The sequence below is a fragment of the Acipenser ruthenus genome, chromosome 5 (assembly GCF_902713425.1).
Source record: "Acipenser ruthenus chromosome 5, fAciRut3.2 maternal haplotype, whole genome shotgun sequence".
Lineage (NCBI taxonomy): Eukaryota > Metazoa > Chordata > Actinopteri > Acipenseriformes > Acipenseridae > Acipenser > Acipenser ruthenus.
The window spans coordinates 47,390,046-47,401,985 of NC_081193.1; positions in this window are offsets into that span (position 1 = coordinate 47,390,046).

An 11,940-nucleotide genomic window follows, 5' to 3' on the forward strand; every position below is an offset into this window, starting at 1 on the left:
TATAAGATCATTCAAGAAAACACGTTAAATAAAAGTATTTGGCGAACATTAGGCACTAATTAATATGACCAAAATACAAAAATTCTTTATAAAAAGGAAAAAAGGCAATTTGAAATATTGTTCACCTTTGCATTAAAAGTCTGTTAATTTAACATAACTAATTTTAAAATATATTCATTACACAGTAATTAAGCTACATTATAAATTCAATAGCCAAACAAAAGGTAATTATTGCCAATATCTGTTGAAGAACAGTTTGGCAACACAGCAGATGATGGTCAAGACAAATGAGTTGGATTCATGTTGAAGAAAAACACTCATAGCAAACTAAAATGAAGGAAATGGTTACAGAACAGTGTTAAAGAAATATGGAATACCAAAATACACGGTCAGAGCAATAATCAAGAAGTACCACAGAACAAATTCAACTGAAACGCTTGAAAGAAGTGGCTATCCAAACAACATTACGGGTACAGCAAGTAAGAGAATGATCCAAGCAGCTAAAATCCAAGATTAAAAGCCATGGGCTTAAAGAAAGATTTAGAAGCATCAGGCATAATAGTGCACGAAAGAACTGTACAAGGTGAACACAGAAGACTTATATGCACGTAGACCTCGCTGCAAACCATTTTTAAAGAAAATACATCAAAACAAACCATCTAAAATTTGACAAGAAATATGAACAGGAATCTGAAGCACTCTTCAGCAAAATGTTGTGGTTCAATAAAACTAAAACTGAACTTTTCCACAACAATGGACAGTATGTTTGGAGAGAAAAAAAAGGGGATGTCTTCAATGAAGGAAACCTTGTACCTACAGTTAAACATAGAGGTGGATTGATCATGATATGGGAGTGTTTTATGGGACTGGAAACTAAGTACAAGTTCTGGTTATGGCCTTTGCAATCACCAGATCTCAATAGACATGCTTTGGACTGATCTGAAAAAAAGCTGTAGCCAAGCATTTTGCATCCAATCTGTCTGAACTGAAGAACATATGCAAGACATAATGGGCCTAGATTTCACTAACAAGATGTAACATACTGGTTAAGAATTATCATAAATATCTGAAAGCTGTTATAAAGCAAAAGGAGGACTGTGGCAATGCGCCCCGTCCTGTGTGCATTTGTATGTTGCGTGCGTGTGTAAATGTTGGTGTTCGGTGAGTGGAGAACGGGATTGGAGACGGAGGTGAAGTAAAATAATAATAATAGTAATAGTAAAAGTAATAGTTAACGTGTTTTCACTCACCGTGTTTGTTCGTCTGTCTGTCCTGCACCGTCTGTTTAGCGTTTAGTCGTTTTGTATGTCTATTTATTTTGGCGTGTAGTGCCGTGTCCAGTGTTTTTGTCTGTTCCAACCTTTTATTTTCTGTTCTGTTTATTAAATGCTGAACGCGATCACGCGTTCAACCTCACCAAAACCCCATCTCTCTGTCGTTTGTGTTCCTGTTTCTGGTCTGACGCCACCCACTCCGGCCGTCTTTGTGACACGTGGTGTCAGTAGTGGGATAGCCGCGCCTCCAAGCGTCAGACCAGGAGGGGTCTGGATTAAAAAAAAAAAAAAAAAAAAAAAAAAAAAAAAGATTACAAATATTGTTTTGGGGGAAAAAAACTAAACAAAAAAAAAAAATCAATGGCAGAAGACGCCATCAAACTGCGGGGCTGGTTCCTGGAGAATGCTGGGCTGGAGGCCCAGTCTCTGCCCATAGTCGTCCGGGTCCTGTGGATGATGGACAGTGAGAGATGGGAGGCATATCAGCAGGAACACACCCCAAACACCTTGGAGGAGGGTGTGGAGTTTGTCCTCAACTACCTGGAGGCAACCATAAATGCAATAGCAGCCCAGGTAGCAGGACCACCAGCAGAGGAGTACCTGCTGTCCCCATCTCCACCAGCAGAGGGTGAGTACCTGCTGTCCCCATCTCCACCAGCAGAGGGTGAGTACCTGCTGTCCCCATCTCCACCAGCAGAGGGTGAATGCCTGCTGGTTTTGCCTCCACAGCCCAAATGGGAGGAGCCTGAGCATCCACAGCCCAAATGGGAGGAGCCCAAGCGGAAGGAGCCCGAATGTCCTACGCCTGAGTGGGAGGAGCCCGAATGTCCTACGCCTGAGTGGGAGGAGCCCGAACGTCCTACGCCTAAGTGGGAGGAGCCCGAACGTCCTACGCCTGAGTGGGAGGAGCCCAAACGTCCTACGCCTGAGTGGGAGGAGCCCGAACGTCCTACGCCTGAGTGGGGGGAGCCCGAACGTCCACAGCCCAACAGGGAGGAGTCGGGGCGTCCACAGCCCAACAGGGAGGAGTCGGGGCATCCACAGCCCAACAGGGAGGAGTCGGGGCGTCCACAGCCCAACAGGGAGGAGTCGGGGCGTCCACAGCCCAACAGGGAGGAGTCGGGGCGTCCACAGCCCAACAGGGAGGAGTCGGGGCGTCCACAGCCCAAAAGGGAGGAGTCGTGCGTCCACAGCCCAAAGGGAGGCAAGTCGGGGCTTCCACAGCCCTGGGACCCAAGCCACCAGCAGAGGGAAAATGCCTGCTGGTTCAGCCCCAAGAGCCAGAAGGGGAGGAGTTACAGGCTCAACCCCCTGAAAATTTTTGGGGGGGAGAAGGGCAGGATGCTGGTGTCCCCCAGCAGCCTCTCGCTATGCTGCTGAAGGCAGCACGGCGTGCACATGCCCAGCCGCCACAGCAGAGGGAGCCAGCACCGCCAGGAGCAGAGGAGCTGGAGCTGCCTCTACCTCCACCACCTCCAGGAGCAGAGGAGCAGGAGCTGCCTCTGCCTCCACCACCTCCAGGAGCAGAGGAGCAGGAGCTGCCTCTGCCTCCGCCACCACCACCGCAAGGAGCAGAGGAGCAGGAGCTGCCTCTGCCTCCGCCACCACCACCGCAAGGAGCAGAGGAGCAGGAGCTGCCTCTGCCTCCACCACCTCCAGGAGCAGAGGAGTAGGAGCTGCCTCTGCCTCCGCCACCACCACCGCAAGGAGCAGAGGAGCAGGAGCTGCCTCTGCCTCCGCCACCACCACCGCAAGGAGCAGAGGAGCTGGAGCTGCCTCTGCCTCCACCACCGCCAGGAGCAGAGGAGCTGGAGCTGCCTCTGCCTCCACCACCGCCAGGAGCAGAGGAGCTGGAGCTGTACTGTGGTCGGAGCCCCACCAAAGGGAGCTACCGGCTACAAATACAGGGGGAGAGGTCAGGAGACCACTTTCCCCAGCAGCAGTTTCGCTGCAGGAGCAAACCAACAGGCTGTCAGCCGTGCCACTACCGGCAGGGGTGCTGACAGCATGGCCAGCCATGGGCCCACTGAAGCCTCCCTTCCCAGCCCGAGACTTTGTCCTGGACTGCTGGATTTTTAAGGGGGGAGGTGGCCGTTGAGGCCATGTGTGCTGCGCACAAGGGGGGGTATATGTGGCAATGCGCCCCGTCCCTGTGTGCATTTGTATGTTGCGTGCGTGTGTAAATGTTGGTGTTCGGTGAGTGGAGAACGGGATTGGAGACGGAGGTGAAGTAAAATAATAATAATAGTAATAGTAAAAGTAATAGTTAACGTGTTTTCACTCACTGTGTTTGTTCGTCTGTCTGTCCTGCACCGTCTGTTTAGCGTTTAGTCGTTTTGTATGTCTATTTATTTTGGCGTGTAGTGCCGTGTCCAGTGTTTTTGTCTGTTCCAACCTTTTATTTTCTGTTCTGTTTATTAAATGCTGAACGCGATCATGCGTTCAGCCTCACCAAAACCCCATCTCTCTGTCGTTTGTGTTCCTGTTTCTGGTCTGACGCCACCCACTCCGGCCGTCTTTGTGACAAGGACACATCAAATACTAAAGCAATGGTGCCAATACTTTAGTCATAAACTATTTAAAATGAAATGTTAAATTACAGTTAATTGTGCATTTTGCTTTATTAAAAAGTGGTTGAAGTTTACTAAATGCTGTCTGTAATCTGTTACTTTGAATTATGGTATAATAAGCATAGGGTGCCAATACTTTTGTCTGCCACTGTATTTTACATTAGTATTATGCTTTCTAGTCCCCAGTTTTCAAGCAGTAGCCTGTAGTATTGTGGACCCTGACAATAAATCAATGTACACAATACTCACTGGAAACATTGGAAATAGTTCTGGAAGCAGCAATGAACACAAAGATTTCTCATAGGATGTTTCGCATATTTTATAACTAAGTTTATCCTCAGTTTTACAGTATTGTAAATAATTCAAACATCATTTAAGCTTCATTATGCTTTTGTTGAACAGAACTGTGCTACATATTTTGTAAGATGTTTGAGTGGGTTTGTTAGGTGTAAGAGGCACATTTAAAAGACATGTTGCAAATCCAGGTGAAAAGGCTTTAGTACCCAGGCTGCCATTCAAATGCTTTCATTATGCCAGAGTAAAACCTACACTAATAAACGTAAACAAAAACTACATTTTTTGTTTGTTATAGTTTGTTTACATTATTATTTTTATTAATTAGTCATTTAGCAGCTACGCTTTTATCCAAAGCAACTTACAGAGACTAGGGAGTAAAATACGCATCAACAACTGCTGCTGCAGACTCACTTACAATAGGACCTTGGTTTTACGTCTCATCCGAAGGACAGAGTATAAGGAGGTTAAGTGACTTGCTCAGGATCACACACAGTGAGTCAGTGACTGAGCTGGGAACCACTGGACCACAAGTCTTTTCTTCTTTTAAATGTGCAGCTCTCTCAACCATTTTACAAGCTACTCTAATAACACAGAAAACCATACAATGTATATTAGAAGACACCAAATAGAAAAAAAACTTGCATAATTGTAGCCAACGGTTCCTCTTCTTTTCCTAGGTTGCGCCGGTGTTTGACTGTTGGATGAAGTAATTGATTGCGTAGGTCCCTTCTGTGAAAATGAATGGTTTCGTGTTGGGCTGTCTGCCGTGTAAGAAGACTTCCATCCTCTGTGTCCCAGTGCTCTGGGGTCCTGTCTCTCATCCTGGTCTAGGTGATCTACTACAGACAGAGCCACAGAAACGGCCCGGGGGCCTGAGATTCCACTGTGGTAGGATTCTTGCAGCCAAGGGGACAGGCCAGTCCACCATGCAGGGCTACACAAGTACGGGCTCCTCCAGCTGTTATGGGAGACCTCTGTTTGGGTGAACCAACTCCTGCCCAGGAGAGTCAAGTTACGAGCAAACATCGGGTAGCTGAAAATACATTATTACAGTAGTCAGTCCAGGCATATGTACATATTTGTAACTGTACCAGTCAATGCACTAGGAATTATTTACAAAGTGCCTGTTTAACCTTATTTTTAAAAGTACTTAATTTAAAATGTCTGTGATGGCATTACAGTAATATGATTTTCAACACTGCTGGCAATTACAAATTCTGTTACTAGTATATACTGTGGTGTATTGTGGCAAAGTGGTGAGTGGATACAGGTGAGTGCAGTGCAGGTACGAATCACACAGAAAATTACTAACAGGTGCAAGGATGTTTATTGATAAATGACAATGTCCAGAGCCTTAAATGCAAATACCTGTAAATAATAATGTTGGAAGTGATTACAGCGGCATGTATCACTTCGGTTTTTGTAAACTCCCACGGGTTTGACCCGCAACCAAAAAGTCCAGTTTTATCACCCACACAAAACACAAAGACACAGACATAGTTCCTACAGTGCGTGATTTAAGTCCTTGTGGTGAAAAGACAGTACGCTGTGAAACAGGGAAGTGCTGGTGTCCGGATTTGTTGCTGGCCTGTGGCTGCAGCTCCGGATAGTGTTAGTAATCTTAAAACGACACAAACAGAACAATGTTACAAGACAGACTAACAAATACAACACTCACGGTTCTCACAGATTGCAGGGTTTCCTTTTGGTTCTTTCTAACCATTCACAAAGGAACAGATCACATACGCTACCCCCCTATTTATATCCTCGCTCATGACCCCTAAGTTAACGAGCGCATCCGCTCCTCCAATCCTCGGATGCCACACCATTTACCGTCGGGGTCATTGAGTTTGGATACCGTAGCTCCGTCCCTCTCCTAAATGACCGACTTCCACCTACCCTACGGAATAAGTTGTCATGCCATTTAATTAAGGGTACTCTGTTCCTCTTACACTGTGCCCTCACAGGTTGAGAGGGAGATCTAACACCAAGAAATATTTGATCTCTGTCACATATCGAAGGAACACTCGGCTAAATCTACCTTTCCCATTACTCCCCCCTCCCGGGAAAAATAATCTGCATTTTGGTTGTCTTTCCCTGCACGGTGTACCATGTGGTACATGAAGGGCTGCAATGCCAGATACCACTGAGTTATCCGGGCATTGCTGTCCTTCATTGTGCTTAACCACTTGAGTGGGGCGTGGTCAGTGACGAGATCAAATGAGTGCCCCAGCAAGTAGTATCTCAAAGAGTGATTAGCCCATTTGATGGCCAAACACTCTTTTTCGACGACGGAATAGTTGCGCTCCCGAGGGAGCATTTTTTTACTTATGTACAGAATAGGATGTTCTACTCCGCCTACCATTTGGGACAGGACTGCACCCAAACTGACATCCGACGCATCGGTGTGGAGGATAAATCTCTTGGTGAAGTCTGGAGTGATGAGAGCGGGGGCCTGGCAAAGTCTCTGTTTAACAATATCAAACGCCCCCTGACATTCTTCTGACCACTTAATTGAATTTGGTGCGCTCTTTCTGGTGAGGTCAACTAAGGGATTAACCACTGTGGCATACTCTGGGATAAAGCGGCGGTAATAACCGGCCAACCCCAGTAGAGACCTCATCTGAGCCTTGGTTTTGGGGATTGCCGCTTCCACCAAGGCCTGGACCTTAGTGACAACGGGTTTCACCCTGTCATTCCCCATTATAAATCCCAAGTATTATGTCTCTTTCTTGGCAAACGCACATTTTCGCAAGTTAGCTGTCAGCCGGGCTACCCTTAGAGACTGAAGGATGGCTGTGATCCTAGCCAAATGCTCTCGCCAGGTGGAGCTGTAAATCACCACATCATCAATATACGCTGCCGCATATTCACGATGTGGATGTAAAACCTGGTCCATCAGTCTCTGGAAGGCAGCAGACGCACCATGTAGCCCAAACGGCATGGTTGTGAAATGAAACAGCCCCTCTGGTGTTGAAAATGTGGTTTTCTCTCTAGAACTACGAGTTAACAGGATCTGCCAATATCCCTTCGTCAGATCCAGAGTGGAAATAAACCTTGCCGTCCCCAGTCTATCTAGAAGCTCGTCGACCCTAGGCATGGGATAGGCATCAAACTTGGCAATAGCGTTTACCTTGCGGAAATCAACGCAGAAGCGGTTGGTGCCGTCCTTTTTGGCTACTATCACAATTGGACTGCACCACTCGCTCCTGGAAAGCTCAATCACCCCAAGTTCGAGCATGTCCCATACCTCTTTGCGAACACCACTTCGTCGACTTTCCGGGATCCGATAAGGTCTCTCTCGCATTGTGACACCTGGGGGAGAGACAATGGCATATTCAACAAGGTTAGTTCTACCGGGCACGTCAGAAAAAACATTGTTGAATTCCTCAATTAACATACGCAGCTCATGCTGCTGATCAGGAAGTAACTGTTCCCCCATCGAAATGTCCTTTGTGCTAGAGGTCTCTAGCTCGGGGCCCAAATCATCCTCTACATTGCCTGGGGCAATAAATAAGGCCTCTCTTGCCTGCCAGGGCTTTAATAAATTTACATGATAAATTTATTTTTCATTATGGCGATCGGGCTGTCCAATTTCATAATTCACCTTTCCTATAGCCCGAATCACTTCATATGGCCCCTGCCATTTAGCACATAGTTTTGATTCTGAGGAGGGAAGCAGCAGCATTACCTTGTCTCCAGGTCGAAAGGTTCGAATGAATGCATTTTGATTGTAACGCTGCTGTTGTCGGTGCTGAGCCGATTTGAGATTGTCCTGTGCCAAACGACCGACCAAATCTAGGCGATCTCTAAGTAGGAGCACATGCTGCACTACATTTTTGGACGAGCCTTTGTGCTCCTCCCGCCCCTCTCTCAACAGATCGAGAATGCCGCGAGGCTGTCGGCCGTACAAGAGCTCGAAGGGGGAGAACCCTGTCGAACTCTGCGGCACCTCTCTCACTGCAAAAAGGAGGTAGGGGAGAAGTGATGCCCAATGTTTCTGCTCCTGATTCACAAATCGTCTCAGCACCAAACCGTCCATCTGTGGATGATAAACAGACGTCCTGATGGGATGTATTTTTAATATTTTGTATACTTGCTGTAACGTATTAGACAAGAAGTTAGTTCCGTGATCAGTCAAGATCTCCTTGGGGATCCCTACTCTAGCCATAATCTGCACTAGTTCTTTGGCTATCGCAGCGGCACTAGTGGACCTCGATGGAACTGCCTCCGGGTATCGTGTTACATAATCTACCACCACTAATATATGCGTATACCCGGAGCCAGAAGGTAGCAAAGGGCCGACTATGTCCATTGCAATGCGTTCAAAGGGGGTGGAAATAATCGGCAGTGGAACCAAAGGGGCGGGGCGCACTCGACCCGGCGCTACTCGCTGGCAGTCTGGGCATGTGGCTACATATTTCGACACTTCCTTATAAAGACCTGGCCAAAAGAATCGAGCCAATATCCGTTCCCTTGTCTTGTCAACTCCGAGGTGCCCCGCAAAAGGGATATTATGCGCCAGCCTCATGACCTCCAGTCGACAAGACGGGGGAACCAATAATTGTGTTACAGGCTATCCTGTGCCCGTGGCAAGGTTTACCCTATATAGTAATTGCCCCTTGATAATGAAATGTGGAAATACTAGTGCCCCAGCGCCTTCAACATCCTTACCTTCAATAGACCGGACCTGTCCCCAAGTGTGCACTAGTGAGGGGTCGTTATTTTGGCCCCACACTATGTCCGCGCTTGAGTGCCACATGTCCGGTATATTGAGAGGGACGGGAGTAACATCTTCCCTTGATGGCCCAGTAACCTCGCCCTCTCGGTCACACTGCGTTCCGACCCCCTTTGACTGGCGTTTGTTACCATTGTAGCAGGCTCCCACCAGCCCCCAGCCTTGTCTCATTAATGCTCCCTCCCATTTCCGCAACCAGGGTGAGCAATGGACTAGCTAATGTGTCTATAAGGTGTGTGTATGAGCATGTACAAGTATGACTACATAAACTCCCGTTCATTTTCTGAAATTAACCTTGGATATCAAGATCAGATCAGGAAACCTCTGGTGAGTATATATTTACACTTCTCAGAAAAAAAACAGTAGTAATAATAATAAAAACAACAACAAAAACAACAATTTAACTTTAGAAAGGATCATAAACAATTGTGTTCACAACTTATCTCACCATAAACAGTTCTATCAGTAGTTTTGTTTGGAACGAAGAGTACAGTCTCTGATTTTGTAAATAGTTTAAGAGACATGGATGTAATTATTATTTGTGAAACATGACTCAGTGCAATGTGTCTAATCAATGTCCCATGGGGTAACGTGGCAGAGTCTGGTGGCATAAGTGTGTGGTACAAATATATATATATCCCTTTCATTCATGCAATACAGCATATAGGGGATCAGGTGATACTAACCTGGCTTAGAGACCCTGTCCGGACGGCTGACAGCTGCTGAGGAAGCATTCAACACCACGCTTGGGCAAATACGGGTAGTTGGCATTTGAAAGGGAGGTGGCAGATACTGATGAAATGGACTGAAGTGCATTAATTAGTTCCCAAAATTGTCACTGCCTGCTGTATCCTGCACAAATTCTTGTCAACAACAAAATGAGGTGTTCAGGAATCAGTGGCTGCCTGTGAGACAGAAGGGGAAGGTTACAGTCTCACAAGAAAAAAAAGCAGCACTGCCTTTCACAACAAGCCCAAAACAAGTGCAACCCATGTTAGAGTGGGTGTTTATGCAAATTACAACCCGCGACTCAAAAACAAGCCCAATTCCGCTTATTATAAGCGGATATAGCAACTGTGAAAGTTACTTCAGCCGCCAGTTTCAATTGGACTGCAGCAACCTGAGGAGGCTTGTGCGGTCAGAGATGCTCTCCTTTCTTTTAAGTTGTGTTAGATTTACTGTTATGTTAAATATTAATGATGCAAACAAATAAAACACAATCATTTGCAATTTTATTTGGTCAGTTCTGAGAGGACATCAACAACTTGTTTGATGTTTGTTGCGCTGTTTTGGCGGTCGAGCTGGCTCATGACATCCAGTTCACCAAGTATATTTATTAACATGGAGGGCAGACACGTGTTGTCTTTGGACATAGCTGGGATCAAAAAAGGATGGGAATTAATTCAGTTACATTTAAGCAGCTCACTTGCTCCTCGTATTTAACTTTAGCATAGTTTTTACAGCAAGGGTATTCTCAAACAGCTGCTTTAATACTATAACAAGGGCATAACGCAGTTCATGGTAAGTGGTTTTATACAGAACTGTAAACCCACAAGAGATATACAACATGACAGTCCAGACACAGCAAAAAACAATAATAAAAAAAGCTGCCCGCATTATCATTAAGATGAACCACTGCTAACCATAAAATCGCCCTTCAGCCACTACTTTCAGTAACAACTGACCTGCTCCCTTGCAATATTTGTAGTTAAGGATAAACACGCTCATTAATATTTACACACGAAATGCGGGTTTCCATGCAAAACTGGGTGTGGATTTTCCTGTGTGTTTTGTCATTTACACGAGTAATTCTCCCAAATGTGCACGTGCATCACCATTTCACGTGCAAAATGACCCACATGGAAACCCCATGAATTACTGTCAAACTTTAAAATACTACAAAATATACACTTAAAATAAAAAAAAAACAAGCCTACATGACCAAACAATTATTACAGCTTGAACAATCAATCGATAATTATTTCTGGTCAAATTGGAAGAATCTGAACTCCAGTAACTGTAACAATGAATTGGCAATCCTTAATGGAAATATTTGGAAACAATACTTTGAAAAACTTTACAAACCAATCTCCAAAAATAAATAATCTACCTCTAAATTAAAATGAATTACTTTAAGATAAATTAGCAAACCTAGAAAGAATTATTAAAGATAATCAATCACCTCTAGATGGCCCAATCACCCAGCATGAGGTGACAGACAAACTGAAGTCCCTCTCAGCCAGGAAAGCCTGTGGTCTCGACAGAATCAGTAATGAGATGCTAAAATACAGCAACAACCATTTGCAAGAGGCCCTGGTGAAACTCTTTAACATCATTCTGAGCATAGGCTGTTTCCCAGATATTTGGAACAAAGGGCTCATTACACCAATTTATAAAAATGGAGACAGATTAGACCTGAATAATTATAGGGGTATCTGTGTAAACAGTAACTTAGGCAAAGTATTATGCAGTATTATTAACACAATACTGAACTTTCTGACTGAACATAGCATGCTGAGTAAAAGCCAGATAGGCTTCTTACCAAAGCACCACCCTACAGACCACATTTACACCCTGCAGGCCATTATTAACAAGCACCTCAATCAGACCAGCAAAGGAAAAATGTTTGCTTGTTTCATCGACTTTAAAAAAACCTTTGATTCAATCTGGCACCCTGGTCTCTTCTTCAAACTCATCCAAAGTGGCATATCATAAGGTGTACGATATTATTAAATCAGTGTACTCAGAAAATAAAAGTATTGTCAAAATTAAGAACAAAAGGACAGTTTTTCACACAGGGCAGGGGAGTGAGACAAGGGTGTAACCTGAGCTCAACTCTCTTTAACATCTATGTCGATGTGTTGGCTACAGTGCTGGAGCTCCTCTGTCCCAGGAGTAACTCTTGACACTCAAATTAAATGCTTGCTTTATTCTGATGATCTGGTTCTGTTATCTCCCACAGAGCATGGGCTCCAGCAGAGTTTGAACCTGCTGGAGCAGTATTGTGGAACATGGGTTTTAAACATAAACATGACCAAAATAAAAATTATTGATTTTCCAA